At 32.8% G+C, this 21883-nt stretch overlaps 1 long non-coding RNA gene across 1 annotated transcript; it reads left to right on the top strand.

Annotated features, from left to right (window-relative positions):
• The first annotated feature begins 3449 nt into the window (after positions 1 to 3449).
• Positions 3450 to 4299, top strand: LOC114915254 (uncharacterized). Its single transcript, XR_003803205.2, has 2 exons — positions 3450 to 3890; positions 3997 to 4299. It is a non-coding gene; the product is annotated as an uncharacterized LOC114915254 (long non-coding RNA).
• Positions 4300 to 21883: the final 17584 nt, after the last annotated feature.

A 21883-nucleotide genomic window follows, 5' to 3' on the forward strand; every position in this document is an offset into this window, starting at 1 on the left:
ATAAAAGAAATAAATATATTTTTGTCCTTAAAAAATTGTCTGTATTTGATTTTAGTCTCTTAAAATGAAATTTATTAATTTTAATCGTTCAAATTTATATAATATTTAATTTTAATTATTTTTATAAACACTATTAATTTTTATGTTAAAATAAGTCACTTAATCACCTAAATCACCATATCTTTTTCACTACAAGAAAACTGTTATTATTTATAAAATATTAACTACGAAATTTTTTCGTAAGTAATATTTAATTATCTACAAAATATTACCTACGGAATTTTTTTCGTAGGTAATATTGAGTTATCTACGGAATGTTACCTGCGAAATCTTTTCCGTAGGTAATATTTAAGATTTTCTTTTTCTCACATTTTTTATTATATATGTTTTTTCTTTTAATACAATATAGAAACAAAATGCGTACATTATTTTTCTTTTAATATTTTAAAGTTTAATATTAGTAATAATTTTTTTTAAAAATTATAATAAAGTATGTAAATAGAATATGAATTTATCTTTCAAAAAACTTATAAATTTCACTTTATTATATAAATCAATAATTTTAATATTTAAAAAAAAAAATAAAAGTATATATAATTTCAATATATTATAATAAATTTAATATAATAATAATAATAATAATAATAATTATTATTATTATTATTATTATTCTTTTTTATTCAAATAGATCAATCTTTTAATATATTATAGTATATATATAATAATAATAATAATTAATATTATTATTCATTTTTATTCAGGTAAATCAATTTTAAGTGTAATATAAGTTTTTTTTAAATAACTTGTAGCCTATACTTTTAAACTAAATAGATATTATAGTAAAAACTTTAGTTTGACCTATTTAATTTTAAATATATGTGATTACTTTGTACGTTTATTGATTTCTGTATGTGGGCGGAGTAAATTACATTATTTTAAAAAAAAATATTGTGTTTTTTTGTTATAGACTATTTATATTGTTTATAATATAAATCTATTTAAATAAAGAATTTAATTGTTTCAGTAATAAAAAATTCATATGTAAAAATTAAATTCAATATATAATTTAAATAAAATTAGGTATATACATACTAAATCAATTATTCATCTTTTGATATAATACTGGATTTCTTTTGGTTATAATATTTTAATATATTTTATTTAAAATATCAATTAACATATTTTATTATCTTTTTATTTTAATTTATTGTAAAATAATTAGAATACTTAATTTAACATCATTAAAAAAATAACCATTATAAAATTTAATTTAATTAATTTAATTATTTATTATAATATTTTTAGTCACTTTTATTTAAAATTTTAGTTAATTTATTATTATTCGCTCACTTTATTAAAAAGTGATAAAATATAATTAATTTTTAATTAATTTAATAAAATAAAAACTTGAAAATATATATCTAATTCTGTAACAATTTCTTAAATATAAATATTTAATTAATTTTAATATATACTAAATTTAATATCAAAAAAATTTATTATAATTTTAGTTATAATTTTTATTATTTTTTATTTAATATTGAATATGTTTTTGATTATAAAACATAGTAAATAAAATCTAAAATCTGTATGAATTTTTTTGATAAAAATATTTAATTAATTTAAATATATAATAAATTTATTATCAAAATATTTATTATAATTTGAGTTATAATTTTTATAATCTTTTGTTTTAATAATGTCTAAAGTTGGCATGAATTTAGCTTATGAGTTTTTTTTCACTTTGGGGCTCATAAAACCGCTATTAGAGAGGAACCAGTGAGCTTAAGTTAAAACAACACATCTCCTTCCGGAAAGATTCCGTAACACAGCTCTTGCCCTAGCAGACATTCGGGAAAGACGCCGGCCACGACGCCTCCTTCTCTGTTAGGTATTTCATCGCTTCTCTACTCTGTTTGTCGCTTTCTTCGCTTCTCTGCTTTGTTATGCGTTTCACTTATGAGATGGAACCTCATTTCCGGAAATCTCGCTTATGTTTGAAGGTGACTCTTCCCTTGGCAGAGCAATAAACTCTGATTCTATCTTCTATTATTTATTTTCTTTGTTACTTCTTGTTTTTACTGTTACGGGGGACCTATCACATTGTGTGTTTGAATTTTGTTACTCGTGTTACTTACCAAGAAACCCAAGAAGTGGTCAGATTTTATCTTTTATAAATATAAAGGAAAATCAAATGATTCAACAGCTTTCAAAAACAATTTTTCACAATTCTATTATTGTTTTACTGTTTGTTGTGGGGCATGCGTGAACATTGTGAGGTCTCTATGTAGTGTTGTATGTTTGACACAGGCAATCAGAATTCAGTCATTTTCTTCCCTATTATAACTTTTTTTCTCGGTTCACCCATCCAAATTTTTTATTGTATTACTTCAATTTTGTCTTGGATATTTCACTTTTTCATGAGTTTTAATGATAAGGATAGAGACTAATGATTTCTGTAATACCTTCAATTTTTGCTTGATTCTACTCATCTTTAAAAGAAAGAATGGGTTAGAACAATGCTGATAAGGGACACTGGTATTAAACATGATGTGATATGAATTTTTTATCTTTCTTTGAATTTTTTTTAATCTATTTTTCCTTCCTCCATGAATTTATTGTATTTAGCCTGCTTGTTTGTTTTTATGATCACTCTTTTTATGCTCTAACCTTTGTTTTCCCTCCTTTTGATTGCAATTTTGGCGCACAATTGTTGTAGTGTGCAAGAATTTTAAGTCATGTTGGATTTATATAGTTGGTTTCAATTTTAGCATTGCATGGAGCGTACCTTATTTCAATGTTGATGGCTTGTGATATAGTTTTTATTTAATCAACTTTATCAGTAGATAGTACATATTTGATACCTAACTTTGTCTTTCTTATTGTTAAGTTGAGATTACTTGTATCCTTTTAAATTTTTATACTTCCTGTGAAGAAAGTGTTAAGGATGTGCTTTGTACAGTTTGGAAAATTAACGCCACTTCAAAACTAGGCATTTTGTGTTCAAATGTTCTCTAGTGTAATTTTATTACATGTTTTAGGCTGCCATGGCAAATCATAATATGGCATTGTTACATTAAGCCATACTTTTATTCCTCAATATCATGATTAGCTTCATAAGCCATTTCATTAATTTTACTTTTATTCACTTTATTGTTATTTTTTTTCTTTTGTTGGCAAAATAATATTAAATCCATACTGCATGCACCTTCACAATAGCTCATGCTTATTACTTTTTTTTCATTTGCCTGGCAGGTTGAGGGCTTTATGTTTATATCCTCATTTATTTTGATCATTATATTTAAATATTGAGTGATAAAGTTGAATTTTATTTTGGGAATTGCATTTAGTCTAGTTGTGTACATGGTAGTTACACTACAAAAAAATATTAAATAATAGAAGTTATTTTGCAGAGGTTTTAAAAACCTCCTAAAGTTATTAAATTAGGTGAAAACACTGCAATTTTTTTATTTGATTTATAGAGGTTTATAACCTCTTCTAATTAAATAATATTTTTCCCCTGAAATCTTATTTTTTTCTAAAATAAAATATTTTTGCACTTAAACTACTCGCGCGCCTCCCTCTTGTCAAAGAAATGAGAAAACCCTAAACATAGTTCGACGTTCGAGTGCCATCCTTGTAGTGAAGAACATTTGTTTCTTTCTCAGACGATTCTTGAATAGATAACTCAAGCCATACCGCCATTCGAATTTGCCTTCCGTTCATGTGCATGGTCCTTTTGAAAGACGAAGTCATACGAGTTTCTCCTTCAATTGAATCAAAGCATAGAGAAATCAGAAAACCCCACCAATCCTATGCTTCTACCAATCGCCGTATCGTTGGAAACGCTTAAACTCATTGATTTTGGTCCCAAGCTTCTACCGATTGTCGTACGTGCTTCCCATTGCCGCAACGGTCTATACGCAGATATTTCCACCTTTTTTCCTTAACTTATATTTTTTTTTATTAATTGTGGTTTTGATTTGTGATTTATAGGTCATGGTTTCATGGGGGTTTCGTCATTAGAGGTGATTATTAAGTTTTGGCTCTGATGGGATCTTGGGGAAATTGATTTTTTTCTTCAGGGGTTCAAGTTTGTTGCGTCGTCGACCCACTTCAAAGAACGGTAGATTACAGTCAAGAAGGAGATTTATGCAGGAGGCACTATTGCTTGTTTATTTACTTTTACTCTTTTTCCCCCCAAATCACTCTGTTTCTTACCTATAATTGACTTATTTTCCTTTTTTTGTTAGTAATTTTTTTAATATCTATTATTAAATGAAATTTGGTTTTGTATCATTTTTATGTTTTTCTTTTGAATCATGTAAAGATGAAGTTGCCAAATCATACCTGGAAATTAAGTACTTATAATAACTATAAAAGCTATACTACGATGAAATTGGAGTGGAGAAAGAAAAAATGGTGAAGATATGTTCTTTAATTTTGGTAGAAAAGAAGGAAAATAAGGAAAAGAACATTCTTGAAAATAAAAATGGGGTTAACTGCCATATACCCTGTTTGGTTTGTATAAACGAACATGGGAGGCAAACTCATAAAGAAATGTGCATGGATGGATCCTTTATTTTGGTTCTCTCATCATAGGCAGAAAGTGCTACAGGAGGATGCATGATGGTTGTTAAGAAGTGGATTTGTTGTTTTGACCCTTATAATAGCATGAACCTTATGTCAATTTGTCTGGTTCATCACTTAATAGGTATTACTTGCAAGAAATTAAGGTTGTTGGGTAGATTTTTCTAAATGTATATATAAAGTAACATTTCAGGAGTACTTTTGTATAAAAATATTGAAAATAAGAGTATTCAAATTCTTTAAAATGTTGTAATAAATTATACTTTTCATTAACCCAAACATATATGAAGAATAAGTTGACAATGAATTGCTATGTATATATTACATTATACTACTTTTTTAATAATTTTTTGGGATGTTTTTTTAAATTATGGTTCTTAAATTAAAAAACTTCAACAGTATCTTTAGTTTCTTTCTCATTTGTTTTGTTATATTTAAACATCATTAGGAAACAGTTATATTCTCTATTTTTCATTTGTTTTGTTTTCTTCCCTGCTTCTTTCTTTTATCACCAAGAGTTGAGAATTGAGATTCACGTTGTGCTTCTATTTGCAAAACACGGATCTTTTTTTTGCTGACAAAACTGGAGCTTAGTTTCTGTGTCAATTAACCTTTTTCATACATATTAAAGAAAAAGGCGAGGTACTTCTGTAAATAAAGTGAATTGATAGTTAATGGCTCTTTGTTAAAAAGTAAAAATTGATTGTATGGGAGTCAAAGCCAAGATGTGGAAATATTATTGTGATGTTGCATTCTTCTTAGTTTATGTTCTCTTTTTTTACTCAGAGTTGGGGGACAGAGAAGGGAAACAAGTAAGCTCCAGTTAGAGTAGTTTCTTTGTTAATTAGTTAGAAGGGGGCTTAAATACCTTTTCCATTCTCGCAAATATTCTAGTTTTCACTCTTAGCCCTTGTGATTTTTGTAATGATTCTTGTAAAGTTCAAACCTTTGAATTTTTGGTTTTGCTCCAAGTCTCCATTACAAAAACGCTTATTGAACTTGTTATTCTCCATTTATGCATTTTTGCCATTCATATGTATCTCATTATCATTTTCCAAGAATCACATACAAGGGTATCCATCTATTCAAATCTTTTCGTAAAGGAAGTGATGTCAGATAATAATGCCATTATATAAAATCAATTGGTCAACCAGTGTATGATGAAGAATTCCTACCACTTATTCAATATTTCAATTAACAATCATTTGTACTATATGTTATTTATGTAAGATAATTAATACGATGTTATTATACAGAATTAATATCATTAACTCATGGAGTTATCCTTGCACAAACCTCATAATGTACAGTTCATGCATTTTAAATATTTCTCCTTGCTTTTTTGGTTAATAATGTACATGTGCTCATCTGGCATCTGTTTATCCTTTTCAGGGTATTATTACTATTATATACAGTAATTTATGACTAGTTTAATGCTGTAATTTTTGTTTTGGCTTAGATGCACTTTTGGTTCCTCTACATTGGCCAGTGCGATTTTGGTTTACCAAGAATCTTTTTTTGAGTTAATTAAGTCTCTTTTTAAAGTTAGACAAATTTGGTCCCTTTGTCACTTAATACCTTCATTATTATTTTTCTATCAAAATATTTGGGGGTTTATGATGGAATCGGGATATAATTTTAAAATTTAGAAGAAATTTAGCTGAAACTTGATAAAATTTGATGGATTTCTATGATATGTGAGATTAGGGTTTGAAGAGGGAGAATTTTGGGATATTTTTGTGGAAATTTAATGTGCTTGTTTTGTAAATAAAGGAACTTAATTGACTCAAAAGAACTTGGGAGACCAAAATTGCATACTGACTAAATTAGAAGGACCAAATATGGGAATGGGTTGGATCTAAAACTCAAATCTAGAATGTGATTAGTGATAAAAGTCAACATTAATGGAACACGAGGAAAGGATGAAAATAGGGCATTAAATGGACTACTCTCAATCCTTGGTTATTGGGTTGGGAACTAGTTGGCTGCTACACATCTCTGGTTTAGTGTTGCTATTATGGTTTTGGGTTCATGGAGTTGTTGGTTTGTAGTTTTAGTTTTAACTATGGTTTATGTTGCTGGTTACATTAATTGGTTGGTCTATTTTGGTCCTTGGCTAATATAGTCACGGGTGTTTGGAATTGTCATTATCATATAATATTTGTGATATATATTTTTCTTGACTGAGTGTTTTTTCTTTTTTTATTTCAGCCAAATGATACTTCAAGTGTTCCTAATACACCTTTGGATGCAACTAGAGGATCATCTGGTGCTATAGCAACCCTTAGTTTGCATATAATGTATTTTGGATTTAAAGTTTAGTATGAGGCTAATTTGAATAATGTTATGGATTTTATGTTGTACTTGGATTTATAATAGAAGTTTGAATTATAAATCTTTGAACTATATGTTTTGTTTTTTGGTTATTAGTAATGGAATTTCTTCATCCATTTTATGAGTATTTTTTATATTAAGTTTCTTATAAATATCACAAGTGAAAATGGGAAATTGTAATACATGTAGATTATGTGATTAAAATGAGTATAAAAACTATTTTACACAGGAAAACAAGGAGGATTAGAAACTCCACAAAAATATATTGATTAATGACTTCTATAGTTAATTTACCATAAAACTTCCACTAAATAACCTCTACTATTAGCATGTTTCAAAGCCTCTAGCAAAAAAACCTCTATAATCAATTAGTGTAGCTTTAAAACCTCCTTTAAAAAAACTCTGCAGTTAGGATAGCTTCGAAACCTCCTTTAAAAAACCTCCATTATTAGTGTAGGTTTAAAACCTCCACTATTAGTGTAGGTTTAAAACCTCCTTAACAAAACCCCCGTTAAATATTTACAATAGAAGTTTTTAAAAAAACGCTGCTAATTGCTTGTGGCGAATGTAACTGCGAAGATTTTTAGAAACCTCTGCAATTTATTTTGTGGAGGGTAAAAACCTCCACTAAACGTAAAAATAACTTTCGCTATTTAGCAAATTTGTTGTAGTGTTATTGTTTAGTTTCAGTGGAGTGTAGTTATTGTTTGGTGTTATTAGGTAGTTATTTTATACATGTGAAAATTATTATTTAATATATATTGTAGAGGAAGTCAGAGAGGGGAGAAAGTGAATTTTTTGCATGCTTGAAGTTAATGTCACACATGTCTAACTAACCTAACCACTCACTTTACTAACTGGCTTCCTGGTAATATATCACCCATTACATGTCATAGGTTCCTTTGCCTCCTAGAGGACCTTTAATATCCAAACCTCTATTCCTAACAAAATGTCTACCTTAGCTTAACTTGATGTTGGTGGTGTGAGGGAGTTGAAATTATTGGTGTTACTTTAACTGGAAGGATATGAAGTGTTTGGATTCATTCCGATTAGTGTTATGTTTTGAAAGTGTTGGTCTAGTTAGCATCAGCCACTCTCAGATCATTAGTTTGCACTATTGGTCAATGCAAAGAAATGAAGCTTGGCATTTCCTAGGTGATACAAGTTGGCTACTCTGTGGTAGAACTTCACTCTTAAAATGTAACCATGCAATTTTGCTTTAATGGAATTTGAATTGCTAGCCATATATATTGGCTTTAACCAGTTCTTCTAATGTTTTGTTGTTTGTCTTCCTTTTGAATATGCATTTTATTTCTCAAAATGGATAAATTTAAAGACATTCACTCATGACCCTGTGGATTATATTTTCTAGTGTGATTAGTATATCACTACATGGATTATTTTTTTTTGTATGATTCCTTTATTTTTTTTCACATCTCAATAGTTTTTCTTCTCAAAATATATTTGATGGATTTCTCCTTCCATGCATGACGTCTAGAAAAGGAGGAAGACACGCCCTTGATCTTGTTCACCAAAGGAAAGGCACAAAGGAAGTTTTGAGGGTGGAAAAGGTGGAAGCTTGCGTGAGGATGCTTTAGGTGAAGGTGTTTAGGGTGGTTCAAGTTGGCTCACTCCAAGGTAGGTGGAGGCCACTCTAGGTATCACTCTCCAAGGGAGGAGAATGGAGGTGGGCTAGCCGAAGCAACCCTAGTGACTAAGGAAGGATTTTGAGGCACTAAATGGCTCACTCAATATCATATATTCCAAAGTATTTACAAGTGGTGGGGTGTGGGGTATTTATAGGAGAAGTTGCATTTAGGGTTGCATTTAGGGTTGCATGGCCGAAATCTCCAAAGCCAAATGCACTCCAAATGCAATGCTAAATTAACCCTAGATGCAACTTGGTGGCCAAGTTTGGAATCTATGGGATTAGATTGGCTAAAACAAGGTGCATGACAAGTCCATGCAACCTTTGCCCACCATTGGGCCTAAGCCTTTCTAATACCAAAAAAATGGTCCAAAAATAGCTACCAAGTGGCGTCACCTCCCATCTAAATACCCTAGCCCAATTATAAAAACCTAATTAGCTAAAGTACCCCATAATACAAGGGCAAAATAGGAAATACAAAGAAAATAAATCCTATGACTAAAATACCCCAAAATACAAGGGTAAAAAATGGAAAACAAAATATAATGCTAGACTACTCTAATTAACCATTGGTGGGCTTCACATGAAGTCAAGGATGGTCCTCCATCAATATTCTTCATTAAAATATGAGCCACACTCATCTTTTGGATTTCACAATTTGTCTCTTAATTTTATAAAATGTATAAAAATAGGTCTCGAAATACAATTTAATTTAAATATTATAAGATATTAATTTTGGTGTCTTCAACTTAATGCCATGTCATCTTTAACATACAAATTTAACTACTAGTGAATAAACATTTAGTAATAAGATCAATATTCCTAATTTTACAAAACTAAAACACTAAAATTATATAATTAAAATTAAAGATCATAATTGCGAATTAAATATTATAAGAAACCAAATGGTTTAATAAAAATATAAATGTTTCATGAGGTTTTTTTTTTTTTTTACTTATTAGTAAAAGAGATTACCACGACAAACAATATAAGATTTAAATCTACAACATTGAACATACTATTCCAACACCACTACTAGGCTAAAGCTGGACCTAGGTGTTCATATTCCGTGAGTTTGACACGTGAGTACATGAAGTGAATATTATAATTCTCACCCCTACTTCTAATAATATATGGGTTGTTCCCTCTCTTATATTGGTTACCCATGCCTACGCGAGATTGAATATCCAAGCTAAATCCAAAGATTTTTGTTTTTTTGTTTCACAAGGACAATAATCCACAATAAGAACAAAAGAAAATCTATATGCCAACCAAATTCATAGCAATCATTGCCTAATAATTTTCTATACCACCTTGGGCTTGTGCTCCAGCCTATGAGTTGTGTTTAAATCGATGTGAACAAAGGCTCTCTCAATTTCGGGGAGTTTTTCAAGCTTATCTTGAAGTGTCTCTCCAATGTCGTGTGCTTGACTTAGTGACATTTGTTTTGATACCACAATGTCTACCTCCACAAAGTAGTTGGACCCAAATGTGTAGGCTCTGACAGTATCGATGTGCTTTATCTCCTTGTCATGGTTCCAACAAAGATATGTTAGCTTTCCAAGGTATTTTGGTGGGGTTATTTGTAACGTAGTAAGTTAAAAAAAAATGGGTGATTTAGTAGCCCAGAACAGGCCGTTCCCAAACTGGAACGGGCCCTTCCAAACTATAAAATTGGCCTGAAAAACGTAGTTGAGAACAGGCCGTTCTGGATGGACAACTGGTCGTTCCAAACCCTAAAACGGGCCATTCCAAACCCCAAAAAGGGCCATTCCGTAAGGAGTACGAGCCGTTCTGGATGGAGAACATGTCATTCTGGATGAGTCCCAGAACGGGCCGTTCTGATTTCAGAACTGGCCGTTTTGAATGAATTTTTTGTACGTGATGCGAGGGTGCAGAACGGGCCGTTTTGGATTCGGAACAGGCCGTTCTGGCCACTCCATAACTTTTATAAATACGGGTTGGGGGCGGTTAAGGAGAATGAGTTTTTAGAGAGAAGTTTTAGAGAGAAGGACTCTGGGTCTGTGAGCTCCTTTCTCTCCCAAATTTCTTTGTATGATTCCTTTTCTCCTCTAGATCACTAACGCCTTCTGGCTTTTCTTGAAATTCAGACTAAGAAGCTTGCTTTGGGAGGATTGAAGTTTCGGGTTGAGCTTCGGAAGGGAATTCTACTTCTTCTCAGTTATTGGCTATTTTGAGCCAATCTTCAGGTGAGGGAAGTTAGAATGTTTGTTATTTAAGTTGCATGTGAGTTTAGAAACTCAATTGATGTATCAGATAGGTGCATGTAGATTTTGAGTTTGTTTTTGTGTTGTATGGAACCTATGCATTGTGTTTTTGTGTTTGCATGTGGCTAGATTTGTTAGTTGGATGAGAGTTTCTGAACTCTCTAACTGGGATTAGGCTAGGCGCAGGTTGAGCGCGCCAGGCGTGAAAGAGCTTAGGGCTCTCGGGTTGGATGTTGGGCCAGACGTGATTTGGTTGCGTCAGGCATGAATACTCTTAGGAGTCTCTGTTTCAAGGACACCGCGTGTGAGTTGAACGTGCTGGGCGTGGATGAGTCTTAGGACTCTCAGGTTGGGATTAGGCTGGGCGAGCTTAGGCTACGCTGGGTGTGAATATGTTTATGAATGAATTGATGCTTATGCATGTTTAAAGTTGAAATTTTAGATCATGTATGTATGATATATTATGTATAGTGTAGTGTGATTCATATGTATGCTTTTTGATGATACGTATGGATGTTTGAATATGATATGACATGTGTATATGTTCATATGGGTATGTTTATTGATCATAATGGTGGTAGACCATGTATGATGTATGATGCATTATTGCATGTGATGTCTTATGACATGTGTATGATTGTTGATCATGATGGTGGGCAGACCATGTATGATGTATGATGCATTATTGCATGTGATGTCTTATGACATGTGTATGATTGTTGATCATGATGGTGTGCAGACCATGTATGATGTATGATGTATAATTGCATGTGATGCCTTATGGCATGAGTCTAGCCTAGGACTTGAGGAGAGGAAAAATATTTTCAAACTGGAAGAGCTCACATAGAGTCTCTTGAGAGCGGTGCTTGGATAGGCCACTGATATATGAGAGTGGTGCTCAGGGAGGCCACTGGATTTGGGAGAGTGGTGCTCAGATAGGCCACTGGGTTGGGTGAGTCTCCTTTAAGTCCTTAGCTAGTGTTGGAGCGGGGTATGAGGTCGAGGATTATTCCCTTAACCAAGTACTCGGGGAGGTGCGTGGATCCTTGCAGATAGTCGGTAGGCAAACTCCATAATTGACTTGGTTATGCATGCCAAGGTCATGGTAAGCCTGTACCCAGCTGTGCTATACCTGACGGTGGATCTAGACTTCCAATTGTGTAAGTGACATCATCCGAGTAAACCCGAGTAAGGATTATATTCTGTTTAGCTGTGACCGAGCGGGCGCATTGGGCGTGAAAACGGTTGGGGTGGTTTCGGTAGGATGGAATGTCACTTATACAGCTCTATTGTTATGGAGATCTCCTAGGTGTATGTGTGACGACACATTAGATGATTGATATGCATTGATATCTGTCATGAGATGCATTTATTGCATGATTATTATTATGATGAAGTGTGGTGTTTGACTTCATGATTGGTGGGTTGTATTTTAAGCATGAGTAGTATTGGATAGAATGTATGGTGTGACTCTATGAATATGATTGATAGTTGAACGATTGTGTAGTATAGATTATTGTTCTGTACTTGTATGATTGATTTGTGAATTCTAGCTTACCGTTCTGTTTCCATGTGGTGGAACTGCGATGATCATATATGGTATGGGAGCAGGTCAGGGCTAACTTGAAGTTGAGGTGATCGCTGCGAGACGGGGAGTTTGATCCTCGTGTTAGGGTTACCATTTTGGGTAACGATTTTGTCTGTGCTTGACTAGCATTAGAGAATATTATTTTTTGGATGACTGTACATATATGGCGTTCTATTTTGTATTTAAGAAATTTAGTTATTTTTATTTTTATCTATACCTGTATGTATGAGTTATCCAACTTAATATTTCTCTTAGTTCACTAGTAGTAGTGCGATTCCACTAAGTGTAGAGACCATGGCGGGTCGTTACACTATTCTCCCAATCAGTGACCATACATTCTCCATCACTGTTTTTTCCCAGTTACTGATTGTATATAAAGCTATCTGCAAGGGTAATTAGTTTCATTAATTTATCATGCTGCTATCTAATCGCATTATAACGTTCCATTTATTTTTTCAGGGCCACTGCAATGTGTTTGATAAAATGCCTGAAAAAGAATAGGTACCTTTTCTTCCGGTCACTGTGCTTTTGTTTTGCTTGTGTGGAAGGTGACTCTTAGTTTCAGCATAATGGGTCTTAGACTTTTTGAGCTACTTTACACTGGACAAAATTTTATTAGAACCAACAGGTCTTCAGCTTTTTTCCTGAACTCCACATTTTATCACTCTTCAAAAGACGCTCTCAACATGCAATGGTATCAGGATGAGTTTCCCAAGGTGAAAGAGTTGACCGATTTGCTAGCAAATGTGGATACAGTTAACGGGATACTTGTTGATGTAAGCAGCAATACAACCGTATTTGATGATGGTATTGAACGTCAAATGTGTACCTTCAAGTCTCTTGTCCGTGTGTTTGTTGGGTCTCCATTTGTTCAGCACAGGATGAAACATGTTGTGGCCTCTTTCACCACAAGCACGCAACATGAATCGTTGACCCCTTTTAGTAAAGCAATTGAAAGAGAGCCTATGGTGGTTGATTCACTGACCAAAGTGGGCAACTTTCTCAATGTCTCTGCTCAACAAAGGAAGTTGGTTCGTTTAAGAGTGTGCCCACAGGTTACTTAGCATTGCATATGGACTGGTGCACTAAAAGAAGTTCTGAATGGTTTTGCAGTAGATTTGAATTGTTTGAGTTCTCGGGGCTTAAACAATGGTGCTTTATTGGGTGGCCAAATTGTTCAAAGCTGCTTGAAGTTTCTTACTGAAATTTCATTCTGTTTAGACCCTGAGTCATCTTCTTGGATGAAGCTTTCTCCTTCAAAAATAGTTGATTCCTATGGTCCTCGGAAATGAGAAGATGTTCTTGTAATGTTCAATGATATGACTAAATGCTGTAGAAGTCAAAATATGTTGAAGTTGCATGTGGCTAAGGCTGAGGTCATGAAGGAGGGGCTTTTGCACATTAGGGATATTTTAGTTGACAACAGTATTGGATATAAGGAAGCTCAACATCAAGAAAGCCTAGTGAAGAAGATGTTTTCCAAAAGGTTGGGTTACTCGTCTCGTTGCTTATTCACTCTATTACTGTATTACCTCTATGGGAGGGTTGCAGATATCGAAGTAGACATGTGTGGTGGGGTCTATGCAGATGGAAGTGATGGTAAGTTTTGCTTGTTTATGGGAAAAATCTTGACTTTAGATAGTGAGAAGACGGTGGGGTGTGGTGTGAAGCAGTTGGACCGAGCGCTTGGGATTTTTAAGTTTGTGTGGGAAATGGCTGGAATGAAAGGACATTTAGATTTGCAGGGCCATATGTGGTGTGTTGGAGCAGACAATAAGATGCTTAGGTATAGAGGAAACACGTACTTCGTGCATGGAATTTTCCTTTGATTAGAGATTGTATCACTATATCTTTTAATCCCACTCCTTGGTGCTAAAATGTCACCGCTTACTATTTATATAATCTTTTTGCTGCCAATGGTTTTAGTTTGTATGTTTTACAATTTCAAATTACCAACATCTTAAATTGATTTTGTTTTTGTTTTTGTTTTTCTTTTGTTGCTTGGACTTTTGCAACTATAAGTACACACTTCCTGAAGATCTAGTTGTGAAAGAAAAAAAATCCAATTCCAGAACCTCAGGTTTGAAATTTTAAAATTCTAAACAAATTAATTTGGCTTCAATAACTTGAAATTCCAAAATTGAAGTAAAAAAAATAAATAAATCATTGTTTGACAATGCATGACTTTAGTTCCTGAAAGGTAAGTCTTTTTTTATCAGTATGCAACTTACTAATGTCACAAAGCTAATGATAACTTTCAGTTATTTGGATCAACTAACAACTAACAAGTGGTTAATTTGCCAATGAGGATGATTGTGCAAATCTAAGATGAGAGATACTAGTAAGTAGCAACACACTTCCTACTTCTGTTATTTGAGATTCATTGGTGGGTCCCAATCTTTATTGAGCAAGTTTCACTTTCACATCAATTTAAATTAAAATAATTAATATCTTTGTAATTTGCTCAATCTTGGGTAAGTTAAACTTATTTCCTAATAAGATTTTATTTCAATTTAATATTTGCAACTTGAAAAAATATGTTTAACAAAGTTATCAAATGCCTGTTCTGTTATTGATCTATTCAGGCTCAGGGGTTTATAGATTACTCTAGCCTTTCACTTTATCATTTGTTTTTTCAGCAGTTGGCAACAAAAAATTTGTCTACACTAACAACTAAGGAAAGAATGGCATCCCACTGAACGCATTGTAGAATACCAAGTAAAATCTTGGAAAAGAGGTAAACCATCGTGGATCAGTGTCCATCTCTCACTTATGGTCGTTATATTTGATTTTTTTTTATCTTCTTTTCTGAATAAACACTGCTGCATACACTACACACAAACTACAAGTCATTAGAGAATAGTTTTAGATACTATAGAGTAATTTTTAAACAGCTTATCTTCAAATAAATGTACAATTAGGTCCCTGAAAGATGTTATTTCTGTTGCCTCTCTCTTTGAAAGTATCTGTCTATTTCAATTGCTCCTAGAAGGTTTTACCTTGCTACTGTTTATTAACTTGGTATTCAAGGACTAATTTGTATTGACGAAAACTTTGTAGATCAAATCAGTAATATCTTTTAGGGACCAAATTGTACTTTCTTTCCATTCCATAAACAATAAGTTCGTACATCAGCCGCCTGTATGCTAGACACTGCTTTCTGTTTTAAACAAGATTTTTAACATAACTAGAACCTACAGGGTCACACTCATAAATAAATTTAGAGGAGAAAAGAAAGATTAAGTGAGAGTGTAATGTTTCTTATGGATTGTGCTCATAATGGTGAGACTCATCAAAATAATGAGAAAAAATGAGATAAGTTTTTCTCATGAGTCAGATTCTTAATGTAAGGGGTCCAAGATTGTTGTGTTGAAGTGCCAAAGTTTTTCTTATATAAAGGAACAGCCTGAGGCACAATTTGCACAAGCTTCAACAGTTGTACAGGACACAGGCTGTGCAAAGAAAAACCGTAGCCGCTTGGCAAACAGGGTATGCTTAGTTCAAATTTCGGAAAGAATGCTTGGACCTACTGGATGCACAGTGCCAAAGAATAAACTTGCTATAGAGGCAGCTTGTGACACAGCAGCTAACAAGTAGATTTTAGCGTGCTGGAATATCTTTAGGATTTTTGGGAATAATCCTAAAGATGTAGTTGATAATTAAAATATGTATTTTAATATTGGATGCTTTTATTCTTCCTATTTTAATTGTCATAATTATTGCTTTGTGGGTAGTTACAAAACAAGGCCTAGGGAATTAAGTGTACATATCGTAGGAAAGTTAAAGTTTAGAAATGCTCTATATATTTACCCCTAATACGTGGAGGAAAAATTCTAGTCTCACCTTGTTAAATCTCTTTTTCAAGAGTGAAATTTGCAAAACCATTAAATAGACATGAATTCACATGAAATTAAGTGAGTAATTAACTATATAATCAAATTCTTCTATTAGCTAAAAAAACTCTAGATTAGCACCACGGTGGTGTAGGTCTCTTAATTTTCTCTCAAATTTATTTTCAACTGTTTCTCAACCAACCTACGTTCGTTTATAATTCATGCGTCAATCCAATGCTAAGTTATAGACCGATGAGGCAAGATTGTTAAGATTGTTTAGAGAGCAAAATAGAAAACTTTCATATTTAGCCTGTTCTTAGAAGCATGCATCAGACAAGGGATTGAGGCCAATCCTGCTCGGGGATGTGGGAATAATTGTTGGGTAGCAGGATTGGCCCCAATGGCCTGATGCATGCTTCTAAGAACAGGATAAATATGAAAGTTTTCTATTTTGCTCTCTAAACAATCTTAACAATCTTGCCTCATCGGTCTATAACTCAACATTGGATTGACGCATGAATTATAAACGAATGTAGGTTGGTTGAGAAGCAGTTGAAAACAAATTTGAGAGAAAATTAAGAGACTCACACCACCGTGGTGCTAATCTAGAGTTTTTTAGCTACTAGAAGAATTTGATTATATAGTTAACTAATCACTTAATTTCATGTGAATTCATGTCTATTTAATGGTTTTGCAAATTTCACTCTTGAGAAAGAGATTTAACAAGGTGAGACTAGAATTTTTCCTCCACGTATTAGGGGTATATTTATAGAGCATTTCTAAACTTTAACTTTCCTACTATATGTATACTTAATCCCCTAGGCCTTGTTTTGTAAGTACCCACAAAGCATTAATTATGACAATTAAAATAGGAAGAATAAAAGCATCCACTATTAAAATACATATTTTAATTATCAACTACATCTTTAGGATTATTCCCAAAAATCCTAAAGATATTCCAACACGCCAAAATCTACTTGTTAGCTGCTGTGTCACAAACAGCCTCTATAGCAAGTTTATTCTGTGGCACTGTGCATCTAGTAGGTCCAAGCATTCTTTTCGAAATCTGAACTAAGCATACCCTGTTTGCCAAGCGGCTACGGTTTTTCTTTGCACAGCCAGTGTCTTGTACAACTATTGAAGCTTGTGCCAATTGTGCCTCAGGCTGTTCCTTTATATAAGAAAAGCTTTGACACTTCAACACAACAATCTTGGACCCCTTGCGTTAACTCATGAGAAAAACTTATCTCATTTTTTCTCATTATTTTGATGAGTCTCACCATTATGAGCACAATCCATAAGAAACATTACACTCACTTAATCTTTCTTTTCTCCTCTAAATTTCTTTCTGAGTGTGACCCTGTAGGTTCTAGTTATGTTAAAAATATTATTTAAAACAGAAAGCAGTGTCTAGCATACAGGCGGGTGATGTACGAACATATTGTTTATGGAATGGAAAGAAAGTACAATTTGGTCCCTAAAAGATATTACTGATTTGATCTACAAAAGTTTTCTTCAATACAAATTAGTCCTTGAATACCAAGTTAATAAACAGTAGCAAGGTAAAACCTTCTAGGAGCAATTGGAATAGACAGATACTTTCAAAGAGAGAGGCAACAGAAATAACATCTAATTGTACATTTATTTGAAGATAAGCTGTTTAAAAATTACTCTATAGTATCTAAAACTATTCTCTAATGACTTGTAGTTTGTGTGTAGTGTATGCAGCAGTGTTTATTCAGAAAAGAAGATAAAAAAATCAAATATAACCACCATAAATGAGAGATGGACACTGATCCACAGTGATTTACCTCTTTTCCAAGATTTTACTTGGTATTCTACAATACGTTGAGTGTGATCCTAGTCTTTCCTTAGTTGTTAGCGTAGACAAATTTTCTGTTGCCAACTGTTGAAAAAAAATGGTAAAGTGAAAGGCTAGAGTCATCTATAAACCCCTGAGCCTGAATAGATCAATAACACAACAAGCATTTGATAACTTTGTTAAACATATTTTTTCAAGTTGCAAATATTAAATTGAAATAAAATCATATTAGGAAATAAGTTTAACTTACCTCAGATTGAGAAAATTACAAACATTAATTATTTTAATTTAAATTGATGTGAAAGTGAAACTCGCTTAATAAAGATTGGGAGCCACCAATGAATCTCAAATAACAGAAGTAGGAAGTGTGTTGCTACTTACTAGTATCTTTCATCCTAGATTTGCACAATCATCTTCGTTGGCAACTTAACCACTTGTTAGTTGATAGTTGATGCAAATATTATAAAGTTATCATTTGCTTTGTGACATTAGTAAGTTGCATACTGATAAAAAAAGACTTACCTTTCAGGAATTGAAGTCATGCACTGTCAAACAATGATTTATTTATTTTTTACTTCAATTTTGGAATTTCAAGTTATTGAAGCCAAATTAATTTGTTTAGAATTTTACAATTTCAAACCTGAGGTTCTGGAATTGGATTTTTTTTTTCTTTCACAGCTAGATCTTCAGGAAGTGTGTACTTGTAGTTGCAAAAGTCCAAGCTCCAAAAGAAAAACAAAAACAAAAACAAAATCAATTTAAGAGGTTGGTAATTTAAAATTGTAAAACCATACAAACTAAAACCATAGGCAACAAAAAGATTATATAAATAGTAAGTGGTGACATTTTAGCACCAAGGAGTGGGATTAAAAGATATAGTGACACAATCTCTAATCAAAGGAAAATTCCATGCACGAAGTACGTGTTTCCTCTATACCTAAGCATCTTATTGTCTACTCCAACACACCACATATGGCCCTGCAAATCTAAATGTCCTTTCATTCCAGCCATTTCCCACACAAACTTAAAAATCCCAAGCGCTCAGTCCAACTGCTTCACACCACACCCCACCGTCTTCTCACTATCTGAAGTCAAGATTCTTCCCATAAACAAGCAAAACTTATCATCACTTCCATCTGCATAGACCCCACCACACATGTCTATTTTGATATCTACAACCCTCCCATAGAGGCAATACAGTAATAGAGTGAATAAGCAAAGAGACGAATGACGCAACATTTTGGAAAGCTTCTTCTTCACTAGGCTTTCTTGATGTTGAGCTTCCTTATATCCAATACTTTGTCAACTAAAACATCCCTAATGTGAAAAAGCCCCTCCTTCATGACCTCAGCCTTAGCCACATGCAACTTCAACATATTTTCACTTCTACAACATTCAGTCAGATCATTGAACATTACAAGAACATTTTCCCATTTTCGAGGATCATAGCAATCAACTATTTTAGAAAGAGAAAGCTTTAGCCAAGAAGATGACTCAGGGTCCAAACAGATAGAAATTGCAGTAAGAAACTTCAAGCAGCTTTGAACAATTTGGACACCCAATAAAGCACCATTGGTTAAGCCCCGAGAACTCAAACAATTCAAATCTACTGCAAAACAATTCAAAACTTCTTTTAGTGCACCAGTCCATATGCAATGCTGAGTAACCTGTGGGGACACTCTTAAACAAACCAAATTCCTTTATTGAGCAGAGACATTGAGAAAGTTGCCCGCTTTGGTCAGTGAATCAACCACCATAAGCTCTCTTTCAAGTTTCAATTGCTTTACTAAAAGGGGTAGATGATTCATGTTGTGTGCTTGTGGTGAAAGAGGCCAAAACATGTTTCATCCTGTACTGAACAAATGGAGACCCAACAAACACATGGACAAGAGACTTGAAGGTACACATTTCACGTTCAATGTCATCATCAAATACGGTTGTATTGTTGTTTACATCAACAAGTCTCCCATTAACTGTATCCACATTTGCTAGCAAATCGGTCAACTCTTTCACCTTGGGAAACTCATCCTGATACCATTGCAAGTTGAAAGCGTCTTTTGAAGAGTGATAAAATGTGGAGTTGAAGAAAAAAGTTGAAGACTTGTTGGTTCTAATAAAATGTTTTCTAGTGTAAAGTAGCTCAAAAAGTTTAAGACCCATTATGCCGAAACTAAGAGTCACTTTCCAAGCAAGTAAAACAAAAGCATAGCGACCGGAAGAAAAGGTACCTATTCTTTTTCAGCCATTTTATCAAACACTTTGCAGTGGCCCTGAAAAAATAAATGGAACGTTATAATACGGTTAGATTGCAGCATGATAAATTAATGAAACTAATTACCCTTGCAGATAGCTTTATATACAATCAATAACTGGGCAAAAACGGTGATGGAGAATGTATGGTCACTGATTGGGAGAATAGCCCCACCAAAATACCTTGCAAAGCTAACATATCTTTGTTGGAAACATGACAAGGAGATAAAGCACATTGATACTGTCAGAGCCTACACATTTGGGTCCAACTACTTTGTGGAGGTAGACATTCTGGTATCAAAACAAATGTCACTAAGTCAAGCACACGACATTGGAGAGACAGTTCAAGATAAGCTTGAAAACTCCCCGAAATTGAGAGAGCCTTTGTTCACATTGATTTGAACACAACTTATAGGTTGGAGCAAGAGCCCATGGTGGTATAGAAAATTATTAGGCATTGATTGCTATGAATTTGGTTGGCATAGAGATTTTCTTTTGTTCTTATTGTGGATTATTGTCCTTGTGAAACAAAAAAACAAAAATCTTTGGATTTAGCTTGGATATTCAATCTCGGGTAGGCATGGGTAACCAATATAAGAGAGGGAACAACCCATATATTATTAGAAGTAGGGATGAGAATTATAATATTCACTTCATGTACTTACGTGTCAAACTCACGGAATATGAACATTTAGGTTCAACTTTAGCCTAGTAGTGGTGTTGGAATAGTATGTTTAATGTTGTAGATTTAAATCTTATATTGTTTGTCATGGTAATCTCTTTTACAAATAAGTAAAAAAAAAGAAGAAAAAAAAACCTCATGAAACATTTATATTTTTTATTAAACCACACGTTTGGTTTCTTATAATATTTAATTCGCAATTATAATTTTTTATTTTAATTATATAATTTTAGTGTTTTAGTTTTGTAAAATTAGGAATCTTGATCTTATTACTAAATGTTTATTCACTAATAGTTAAATTTGTATGTTAAAGATGACATGGCATTAAGTTGAAGACATCAAAATTAATATCTTACAATATTTAAATTAAATTGTAATTCTAGACCTATTTTATACAAATTTTATAAAATTAAGAGAAAAATTGTGAAATCCAAAAGATGAGCGTGACTCATATTTTAATGAAGAATATATTTTGAGAAGAAAAACTACTGAGATGTGAAAAAAATAAAGGAATCATACAAAACAAAATAATCCATGTATTAATATACTAATCACATTAGAAAATATAATCCACAGGATCATGAGTGAATGTCTTTAAATTTATCCCTTTTGAAAAATAAAATGCATATTCAAAAGGAAGACAAACAACAAAACATTAGAAGAACCGGTTAAAGCCAATATATATGGCTAGCAATTCAAATTCCCTTAAAGTAAAATTGCATGGTTACATTTTCAGAGTGAAGTTCTACCGCAGAGTAGCCAACTTGTATCACCTAGGAAATGCCAAGCTTCATTTCTTTGCATTGACCAATTGTGCAAACTAATGATCTGAGAGTGACTGATGCTAACTAGACCAACACTTGCAAAACATAACTCTAATCGAAATGAATCCAAACACTTCATATCCT

This window comes from Cajanus cajan, chromosome 8 (genome assembly GCF_000230855.2).
Source record: "Cajanus cajan strain Asha chromosome 8, NIPB_CcT2T_4, whole genome shotgun sequence".
NCBI classification, from domain to species: Eukaryota; Viridiplantae; Streptophyta; class Magnoliopsida; order Fabales; family Fabaceae; genus Cajanus; species Cajanus cajan.